Genomic DNA, 11,484 nt, shown 5'->3' with positions numbered 1-11,484 from the left:
CGAGAGTGGTGTCTGAATTCCTTTCCCTACGCCGTAGCCAGGCCTGGCACACATATATAAGTGGGTGTGGCATGTGTGAGAAAGCGTGTGCACACGTGCAGGCAGACAGACACCCTGCCTGCCCAGGGAGCGGGGCCTCCCCCGCTTCCCATCCTCCAAGGGCACAGGCCGCCTGCTTGCACCAGAATCCAGATACCCAGGCAGAGCCCCAGACCTGCGTCCCTGTGCGAAGGGGCTATGGGAGGAGTGGGCCCTCTCCCAGCCAGCCTCCCTCCAGAGGCCCTGACCCCTGCAGCTCGGACATTCCCTCGGCCTGGGGACCAGGCTCCTCCCTCCCTCATGACCTTCCAATGTCCTCTGAGGAAGATCTCTTTGTCTGTTACTTTCTCAGAGCTGCGCCCCACCCTCCCACCAGCCTGCTCCACCCCTAGGGTGGAGAAACCACAGAAGGATCTAGAAACAGATGGGGGGGGGGGGGTGGCTAAACTGCCTTTCCCCGGAGTCACTCACCTCCTACTCCCAACAAGAAACCTGCGAGGAAGGGAGTTTCCTCCTCTGATGCCTGCCCCTGGGCCCCTGCCTGACAGGTGCTGCCATCTTTCTGTGATGGAGGAGTTTGAGGCCCAGGGGGAAGTCAGCGCCCTGCCCCAGTCTGAGGGCCAATCTGGTCTCGAGTCTCACAGGCACACTCAGGCGGGGCTGGGGCAGGGGTGTTAGAGCTTCATGAGCTCCATTGTACAGATGACTGAACAACAGAGAGACTAAATAACCTCTCTTGAACAGAGAGGTTAAATACTTGGCCCAGGTCACACAGCTAGTAAGTGGCGGAGGTGAACTTAAAACCCAGGTCTGTCTGACTGCAAAATCCATGATCTTTTTTTCCCATTACCTTATGATGAACTAATTCAACTAAACCGAAAAGTATAGAACGATACCATGTTCCCACTACTCTGCCCAAGAAATGAAACATTACAACCACAGCGGACGTCTCTGACCCCTCCCCATGTTGTCATCCTGCTCCCGGCACCTGGAAACGAGTGCTTTCCTGGACTTCATTTTGCTCCACAACAAGTCTTTATACTTTTACTGCATAGATGCATACGTGAGCGTCCCCAGACCGACACAGGGCTGTTTCAGCTGTATTTTCCTGTTACATCAGCCACGGGCCTGCAGACTGCTGTATGGAAGAGACACCCAGGATGCTTTGGGAAGCCCCAAAGCCTGTGCCTGTGCTCCAGGGACCCTGGGTGGGCCCAGGCAGCAGTAGTCCCCCAGGGTACCGGACGGCCAGGGCGGAGAACCACTGAAATAAATGCACGGCCCCCGTGTCCGCACCAGCTTCCTCCTCCCTCCTGCTCGCTCTGGGCAGTGCTGGCTGTGGGCCGAGGGCAGAATGATGGCCTGGGTTGTGCTGAGGAGGCCAGGAGCACAAATGCTGTCGGGGCTCACGACCAGTGGGTGGGGAGAGGCCAGAAAGAGAACCTCAAAGGTAGAGAAGGAAGAAGCATCGTCCTCCAGCCTTTTCTGAGGCCTCTTGGGAGCCCAGCTTTGGGTGCTGGGCTGCGTGGGGCCAGGCTTTGGGACGGGGGAGGGACAGGGCCGGGGGCTCAGGAAAGGCTTCAGGTACAACAGAGCCCCGACCCCTCTCAAGGCCAGCCCCTGGGCCGGCTCTGGAGCACAGGCCGACGTGACTGTGGTGTCCCATCTCCACTCCACCACCTGAGGGCTCCCACTGTGAGCCAGGCCTCGAGTGTGAGCCACGTGCACAGACAGGGACGGCGCAGTGTCGCTCCCCAACTTTAAGGGGCAAAGCCCACCTCAGTAGGAGGAGGTGCCCACAGAAGCAGCATCAGGGAGATGTGAAGACTGGCCCAGCCCTGTGAGGTGCAGACACGTGTCTGCCCTGGGCCAAGCTGTGGGGGACACCACCAGGGCCGCCCCGAGACCTACAGCTCTGTCCAAGGGCCCCTCTGCCCTCTCCTTGCTCGTCCCCAAAGCCTGGGGGTGGATGGCATGCCTCATTCAGGCCTGTCCTGAGCATGAAGGTCCCATCACAGAACCTATCCTGGTAGTGGCCCCAGCCCCTCTCCATGGCAGGTAGCCAGGCCCCAGGGAGGCCTGTGAGCAGAGGCCTGGCTCAGGCTGGGTCCTGGCTCATCACTAGCCGCCAGGAGAGACAGGCCTTCTGGAAGGCTCCCTTCCTCCTCCTCCACTCACCGGCTCTCTTGAAACCCTACTTGTACAAACATGGGTGTAAATACAAACCCATTTGTATTACAGCCCTTTCCTCTGCGAGGCCTCACGCAAAATGCCCTGGCTCCCGGGAGCCTGCCCAGGGAGCAGGTACAGCCTCAGTTCTATGCCCGCTGACCAGGGGATAAACTCTGGAGACGAACATGGCAGGGCAGGAATGAGGGGCAGCCTGGGGAGTCACAGGAAACAAGAGGCTGACGCCTCCGGATCTGGGGGCTGGGACTCAGCATCCCAGAGCTGGAACGCTGGCCTGCTTTTCAGCTGTGCTGGGGAAACAGGAACCTGGGGGCTCACGGAAGCCGACTGCTCGGGGAATGGGAATGGCTGTGTGCAGCCTGCCACCACTTCTGGGGCTGGAAAGGCGTGTCAGGATGGCACCCTGTGCCTGGAACTCTCCTATCCTGCCATGCCATGCAGTCCCCTGGCATGACCACTCCTGTGGATTCTCGCCATGGTGCACACTCTCCCCCTGAGCTCCTGTGCTGGGCCCAAGTGCTGCCTGAGTGTGGCAGGTGACACCCCTTGGCTGATGGGGGAGGTTACCTCACAGGGGAAAGAACTCAGGGAGACCTGGGGTCTGCTGTGAGGCAAGTCACTCCCTCCCAGGCCCTTATCGTCTCTGAAAAGTGGAGAATGCTCTCTAAGAGTGTCAGATCACCACCTCTCCGTCCTCCCCACACCTACGCCTCCTCTGTCCTGAGGCGCCCCGCACTCATCATTAGGGGTAACTCTCACTGTGGGGACAGCCCGTCAGGCTGCAGAGCCGGTGGGGGGCAGGAGAATGTCAGATAACTCCACAGCCTCGAAAGAGAGGGATGGACATAGATCACAGAGCCTGGGTGTGGAAGGCAGCTTTCTCGTGCTCGGCCCTGACCGTCTCTTTTGCCAGAGGAGAAAAGAGCAGCTCAGCAGAGCTTCTGACCAGACCCCGGTTCTCCCCCGAGTCAGGCTTGGAGAGAGGTTTGGCATGGGGAGAGGCCAGGCCGGAGCATCTGCAGCACAAAGCTGGGCAGGTGACAGGTGTGGCTGACCCAGTGTCCTCTAAGGGAGGGATTTTCCCTTACCAGTGGGAAAGGCTTTGCATGGAACCGTTCACATCTCTTCACCTTGCCCGGGAAAGCATTTGTGTGTGTGTGTGTGTCATTTTGCAGGCTCAGCCATCTGGACTGGCCCCTCACAACCTGTAAGCTCTCAGAGAGGACTCGGTCTGGACGGAGCAGGCTGGAACTTGAGCCCCTTCTCCTGACTCTCCGTCTTCTCTTAGCCACTCACTGAGCACCTGCTCATGAACGCTGAGCCTCAGGGGGCAGGGGCCACAGGGCGCCAACAACCAACCAAGGAAATTCAGCCGGATGCAGCCTGTCTTGGGGGCAATGGGAGGTGAGGGCTGTGAGCGGGATGCAGGTTCTGGGAGGGCGGAGGAGGAGCAGCTCTCAGACAACTGGGGGGTGAAGTCGCATCAGCCTTTCACAGGCCAGCGGTCAGCCGCGGGGCCGTCCCTTCAGGGTGTTTGTGAGGAGACACGAGCGAGCAGGAGCTGAGTAAATGTGCGCCCGATTTGCATCTGCCTACACAGAATTATGCCATCCTCTTGCAGGCAATTTTCAACTTAAAATGTTGTCAGAGGGTTGTCACAGTTTTGATCTTTCTTTTCTTTTCCTTCTCAATCCACCCACATTTTCTAGTTAAGTTGGAAAGGAGAGTGAGGGGGATAGAGCCTGGTTTAGATTCAGAGATTTTTGGAATTGTTAAAGTTAGATGGGATTTTAAAAAATTTTCTAGTTTTCTCCTAGGAAAATTCAGGCCCAAAGGCCAATGTCACAATGGTCTGCAGAACTTTCAGAGACTGGCCAGGCGCTCTGTAGTCATCTCCAGACTGTCTGTTGGGTTTCAGCTTGATTCTCTTTTCTGCCTGGTCCAGAGATGCCAAAGAATGCCACCGCTCACCCCTTCCAGCCACCGCCCTGCTCCCCTGAGTTCTGAACGGCGAGTTGGCACCACGTTCCAGCCCTGGCCTTGCCACGGACTTCTTCTCTGACTATGGGCAAGTCACCCTCTGAGCTGCCATCGTGCTTTTACACAAAACGGGGTAGTAAATGTGAAGGTGCTTTGGAAGCTTTTGTAACATAAACGCCCAGGATCATCATTAGTGCAATGACAAAGCCATTCTCCCTTCAGAGCACACAAGAGGGCAAGCGATCAGAGCTCTGGGCTTCCTGCCATCAGAGAGTGGAAAGGAGGCTGGAAGGGAAGAAAGATGGAGGGGAAAAGAGGGCTGCTCCCCTGGTTCCTATATTCTGTGCTCTGACATGGCCCCACCGGCCATCGCCAGGGAGAGAAGCATGGTGAGTTTGAATTTAAACCAGGCACCTGGAAGGCTCTGGGGGCTGTGGGGCCGGGAGGCGAGTGTGGAAACCGGCAGACTTAGGCAAGGGGCATTGACTATGGATCATTTGCTGTCTTCAGCCCCATCCTGTCCTATATATTTATTAAAGTCTCAAATCCAGAGCAGTTGGGGATTATCAAAGAGGTGAACAGAGAAGGGGGCTGAGAGAATCAGGATTCAAAATGACCTCAGGGGGCCAGACAGACAAACTAAGCAAAGACCAGGGTGGAGTCCTGTGCTGAGTTTGAAAAAACAAACGTGCAGGGAGAAGACATCAGTCCATGTCAAAACGACATGACATTTCAGTGGCTAACTTCAGCCTTGGCTAACTCCGTGGGAAATGCCAGAAAAAGAAGCAACTGCAGCCTCAAGCTGCACCCCATCACAGTTAATAGGAGCCCCAGGCTGGAGGAGCTCACGGTCTGGCTCAAGGCAGGAGACTCGTGCTCGGTTCGCAGCACCACAGACGATCATTGACAAACTCAAGCACCACATGTGAAAGTGCCAGCCGTGAGATGGTGGCCTCAATTACACCCAGCAGAACTAACAAGTGGCCGAAGAAAGGCGATCAAGACAGGGAGGGTCTGGACACGGAAACTGAAAATGATCGGAGAAAGTGAGGTCGGAGACGCCTCAGGGAGCACTGTGGCAGCAGGTGAGCAGACCGGAGAGGGAACCCACTTGCCGTGTGCTGTTCCGGAGGACACACTAGCCTTGGAAGGACAGCCTGTAGGAGTTCCGGGGCTCGCAGGGCTCTGGTGGAATAACTAGTTCATGTCTGAGGCCACCAGGCTGCAAAAATTTCCCAGCTGGGTCTTCGGTGCCCTCCAAGGGCACTCAGACGCTCACTGGCCTAGAAAGGGTCTGGGCACCCTCGTAGGCCCTTGAGCAGCCTCCCCTGAACCACCAGGCACAAGGCCAGATAAGAATGGCTCGTGTTTCTTGGCCACAATTGTCAGTCTTAGGATCCTGGAAGCCCAGAGCAGGTACGGGGGATAAGACAGGTGATTGGGAGGAGGGGATGACAAAGTATAAAAAAGAAGGAAACCACCTGAATTGAGTGTATGCCTGTAGGTGAGAGGCCAATGCCTGGTGCGGACTGAAAGGAATCAAAGAGGCCCAGTGCCTCTGTGTATCAATGGAATACACCCAAGGCCTGAAACTCCGCCCACAGAACCACCTGCTGAAGTGCATGGCCATCTGTCGGGGGTGGCATGTGATTTACTGGGTCAGCATGTGGACCTCTGGTGGACAAGCCTGAGAGGCTCGGACATAGCAGAAATAAGGTTTCATGCAGCACAGGGTTAAGCAAACTTTGCCATCTTTACAAAATGCTCTCACCCAATGAGGGACAGAGGGCAGAAGAGGGGAGGGTCCTCACCCACCTTCTTTCTACCCCATCCTTCCCACTGCCACTCCTAACTTCTCCAAACCTTTCCATGGGAGCTCCTTTCCTTGTCTTCCAAAATCCAGTCTACAGCATCCTGTTAATTCTTCTTGCCAAACATCTTCTGAATCTGTCCCTGCTGTTCTTCTTCCCAGTGACCCCCAAAAGTCATGGTGTTAGCTGAGGCCTCATCATCGCTCACCCACCTGGATAAGCGCCAAGCCGACCTCTCTGCCTTCGTTTCTTTCGACCACAATCCATTCAGCGCTGCCATCTTCCCACACTGCCCACAGCATGCCTCCATCCTGTTCCTCCCTTGCTCTAGAACATTTAGTGGGCTCTACATGTGTACCAGATGAAGCCTCACCTTTGGTGTGTCATTCAGGGCCACAGCTTTGCTCTCCAGCCTGCCCCCGCCCACCCACTCCCCTTGCCCGCCTGCCCTGACTGAGCCAAACTGAGCAGCTACCATCCCCTTAACCCATTCCCTGCCTTTCCCTTTCAGAGAGGACTCTGCCTGGAATGCTGTTCCTCCGAATCTCCCCTACTTGAAACATTTCTCATGCTTCAGAGACCACCCGAAGAGCCATGTCCTCTGCTGAAAGCTTCTTCCCCCTCTTCTGAGTTCCTGTGGCTCTCAGTGCCTGTCCTCTGCACCGGAAGTTTGTCACCTACTTCTGGTAACACCGCCTCTTCTGCTAAGGTTTGACTTAGCTCCTGGGTAGCATGCAGGTTTTCACGAGTGTGTGCTCTATCTCCCTACCCAGACCCTAAGTTCTAATCTCAACCATAGATTCCCAGAGAGTGGAGTGGGAACGGTATCTCCTCCATCCCAGGGCTAAGCGTAGTGAGCACTTGCTAAGGCGTGCTGACCAGATGTGGTGAGAAAGAGTGTGGCCATGAAGTCGAGAGGGCTGGGTGTTAGTTCTCTGCTGTCATGAATGAGTCCCGTGACTTGGGTATGGCGGCCAAGTTTCCTTCCCTGCAAATGATGAAGCAGATGGACGAACACGAATGTGCTTTCTAGCTCTCACATCCTCTGAGTCTCTACGACTAGGCTGTGCTAGGAAGGAGCAAGGGAGACTATGGACCAGCCCTTGGAGGGAGAGAGAGAGGGAGATGGGGAGCTAATAGCTCTGGAGGAAGGACATGCTGGCTAATGGGATAATTGGATAATCCTCAGAGCTAGGGGCTGCCAGACTGCGGCCAGCTGTTAGAAGCAGACACAAATAGCACAAGCAAAACAAGGGCGCTAGTGCAGGAAGCAGCTTGCTGAGAGATATGGGGGAGGGGTGGTGGTGGCGAGAGAGTGGAGGAGGGGACCGAAGGGAAACTGGAGCCCCCATTCTGTGGGGATGTTGAGCAGTCCTTTAGGGACCTTGCACCCCGACCCTGCAACAAAGATTCCATGTAGGGCCCTTGGGCCCATTTCTGCATTAGGGAACATTCTTAGAGACCATTGACTTATTCTGGCCTCGAGGGTGTCCCTCCACCGAGATGGCCCTTAGGGACCACGATGCCCTCATCCCTGCCCTTGATGGTTATCTGCAGATGGGCCATCTGTTTGACATGCCTGTGAAAACTGCTGGACTCCTGTAAAATAATAATTTTGGATGCAGGTCTCAGGGTTCCCTACGTTTCAGTCTAATAGGTGGATCTGTCAGTGGGGTTGGGCATACAACAGAAGACATTTGGGAGGGAGCTCTGGTCTAGGAGTTGGAAGCCTGGCCTCTGGTCCCATCTCTGCTGGGTCACATAATTCATGATTTGATCTCTCTGGACCTCAGTTAGCCGATCCAGAAAATGCGGGGCAATAAGCAACACCCTCTCTCCAGGGCTGTGGTGGAGGTAAAATGAGATCACGAATGGGAAAGTAATTTGAAATTTACAAGTGCTCTGCAAAGCACTTTTGTCTCAACTCCGTTTCTAACTCTGTATGATTTTAGAAAGGCTGTTTCCTTTTTCTGAATTCCAGTTTTTTCCACTGTAAGGTGGTGAGGTCAAACCAGATACTCTTTAAATTCCCCTCTAATTCTAATGACTCTAATCCTTATAAAAATAGTGTATTTATATTTGCATACAACCATAAGGAAAATGTGAGAAAGGGAAATTGGAGGCCAATATTATTCATGAATATAGATATAAAATACTCAGTGTTAGCAAACCATATCCAGCAATGTATAAAAACTAATATAAACTATGACCCATTGGGGTTCATCCCAGGAATGCAAGGATGGTTTAACATTAGCTAATCAGTGTTATTCATATTAATAAATTAAAGAACATTATAGGAGTATCTCATTAGATGCAGAAAATGAATTTGATTAAAAAATTCAACACCGATTCATAGTAAAAACTCTTAGCAAACTAGAAATATAAAGGTATTTTCTTAATCCAATAAAGGATATTTTTCAAAAACCTACAGCAAACATCATACTCAATGGTGAAATATTAGAAGCCTTCTCCTTCTAGTAAAGACCAACCCCCACAGTTCTATTCAATATCGTACTAAAGGTCCTAGAGATCACAGTAAGACATGAAAAAGAAAAGATACAAGACTGGGAAAGGAAATAAAGTGACATTATTTGCAGTTGAATTGTCTATATAGAAAAATCCAAAAAATTTCTTTGGGAGTATTATTGGAATGAATGAGAGTTCCCCAAGGTTGTTGGATGTAAGATCAATTTAAAAAATCAATAGCATTCCTATGTGCCAGCAAGAATTATTATAAGAAGTAATTTAAAAATATATAGTTTACAATAGCAAAAGAAACTAGAAGGTACCTAGGAATAAATCTCACATATATGTACAAAAAAGAAGACTCAAATCAATGAAGAGATGTGCCATGTTCACGGATGGGAAGAGTCCATATTGTAGAACTGGCAGTCATCCCCAAATCAACTTAAAATCAAGTGTTATTCTCTTAAAATCCCCAATAGGGTTTTTCGTTGAATTTGACAATCTGGATGCTAAAAATCATGTGAAAAGAAAAAGGGTCAGGGAGAGCCACAATAATTTTCTTCCTTTTGAAGGAGGTCGTGATTTGCCCCCCCAATTTCCCTTTCTCACACTTTCCTTATAGTTGTATGCAAACGTAAATTTAGATAGATACCTAAAGTATAAAGCTAAAGTCACTACAGTAGTGTGAGGCAGGAAGAGCAAATAGAGAAAGTGAGTGGGATATAAAGGTTAGACGCAAATTTGTCTGTGTATGGGAACGTGTTATAGGGTAAAGGTCACACTTAGAAATCACTGAAAAAGGACAGAGTGTTATGAAATGAACAAAATAGAAGTGGAAAAAAAATTTAACACTTTTGAAAGCAAATACAGGAAAGTATCTTTATGATGTCTGGGCAGAGATGGATTTCTCAAAGCACAAAAGCAAAAACCATAAAAGAAAATGCTGCTGAAATGACTAACGCAAATTTTTTAAAACTTTTTCAACAAAGAACAACATAAAGAAAGGTGAAAGGAAAGCCAGACTGGAAGAAGGTATCAGCAAGGCATATAATCAACAATCAATAAAGGATTAATGTCCATAATATACAAGTCTTATGAAAATAAACAACCTATTAGATAAATGGGTGAGGTTATGATCAGACAATTTAGAAGAAGAAAGCTAGTTGATTGATAAACATGTGCAAATAAGTTCAATCTCCCTGGTAATGAGGGAAATACAAATTAAAATATATTTCACAGCTATTCACAGTCAGCCAATTGGCAACAACTTAAAAGTGTTGGTGGGGACCAATAATGATTAGATTAGAGGATTGGGGCTTCACGCTCGACCTTAAGGGAGGGGAAGGGGTCTGGAGATTGAATTCAGCATCACAGTCAGCGAGTCAATTGATTATGCCTACGTAATGAAAGCCCAAGAAAAACAAAACTCCGGACACCAAAGCTCGGGTGAGCTTTCCTGGCTAACAATACTCTGTGCTGGAAGGGTGATGCATCCTGACCCCATGGGGAGATGACACAGAGGCTTTGAGTCTGGGACCCTCCCAGACCTCGCTCTATGTATCTCTTCTTTTGGCTGGTCCTGATTTGTGTTCTTTTTGTTATAATAAAACTGTAATTGTAAGTTAAAAAAAAAAGTGTTGGTGGGGATGTGGAGAGACAGAAATATGCAATACCTAGTACAGTTGAAGATGTGAATATCCTATGACCTGGCATTTTCCATTTCTAGGCATCAATCTTCAATAAAGACACATACAGTCATGCGTCACTGAACGACAGGGATACATTCTGAGAATGCATCATTAGGAGACTTTGTCATTGTGCGAACATCATAGAGTGCACTCACACCATCCTACATGGTATAGCCTACTACACACCCGGCTACATGGCACTAATCTTATGGGACCATCATTGTACGTGCAGTCCATCACTGATCGAAACGTTATGTGGGGCATGACTGTATATACCAACCGTGCACGTGGATGTTCATTGTGTCACTATAATACTAAAAAGCTGAAGTAACTCTCAGAGGTGGAATGGATGTCTAAACTGTGGTTTGCTTCCTCAGGAGCTATCATACAGAAGGCAAAATGAATGAACTTGATATACCAACACTTATTCTGTACTCCAAGTTAAATTTCTCTAGTATTTCCAGACTAAGCCTTAAATTTCTTCTACCTTGTCTGTCAGTGCTCATGGCTGATACCTTCCCCTCACTTTTAGCCCAACAAATCTTAATGATAGAATTTAAACGCAGCTTCCTTTTAAAACATCCCAGGGTCCTTTTAATTCTGACATTATAGATGTGAAAACCAACACCCAAAACGTTGAGGTGTGCTAAGTTCACGTGGCAGAGGAGTGACAGAACTGGAACTGGAACCCTGGCTTCTGACTCCTTGTACCAGGCAAGGCTGCAGATCATCTCAGAGAATGCTAAATACAGAATTTACCCCACCTCCCAGCCTGGGGCACTTTGTCCCTCAGACATTGCTGGATAGCTCTGCTCTCAGCTGCTACAACCCCTTCTAGCTGGGGAAGTGTTTAGATCTGGCTTTGCCATGAAATCTCTGGGTGACCCAGTAAGCCAGACTCTCTGCACTTCAGTTTTCTCATCTGTTAGATGCCAACAATCTCTGCCTGGCTATCGCATGAGCTCCTTAATAAAATCAAGTGAAATAAAGGATAAAAAAACTATAAATATGTGAAATAAATGAGAAACTATTAACTTTTTATTATTCTTAGGAGGCAGAAGTGCCTGCCCTCTTGCTAAAAGGATCATAGATGTCCAATTTGTAAAGAAAATTTTTTTTTTAACGGTATGCTTTTTGGTGAGGAAGATTGGCCCTGAGCTAGCATCTGTTGCTCATCTTCCTCTCTTTTTTTTTTTCTCCCCAAAGCCCCAGTACATAGTTGCATATCCTAGTTGTAGGTCATTCTAGTCATTCTAGTTCTTCTGCATGGGATGCTGTCACGGCATGGCTTGATGAGCGGTGTGTAGGTC

The sequence above is a fragment of the Equus asinus genome, chromosome 8, assembly GCF_041296235.1.
Source record: "Equus asinus isolate D_3611 breed Donkey chromosome 8, EquAss-T2T_v2, whole genome shotgun sequence".
In the NCBI taxonomy this organism is placed as follows: Eukaryota; Metazoa; Chordata; class Mammalia; order Perissodactyla; family Equidae; genus Equus; species Equus asinus.
The sequence above is the reverse complement of the archived record's forward strand: the minus strand, read 5'-3'. Positions refer to the sequence as shown.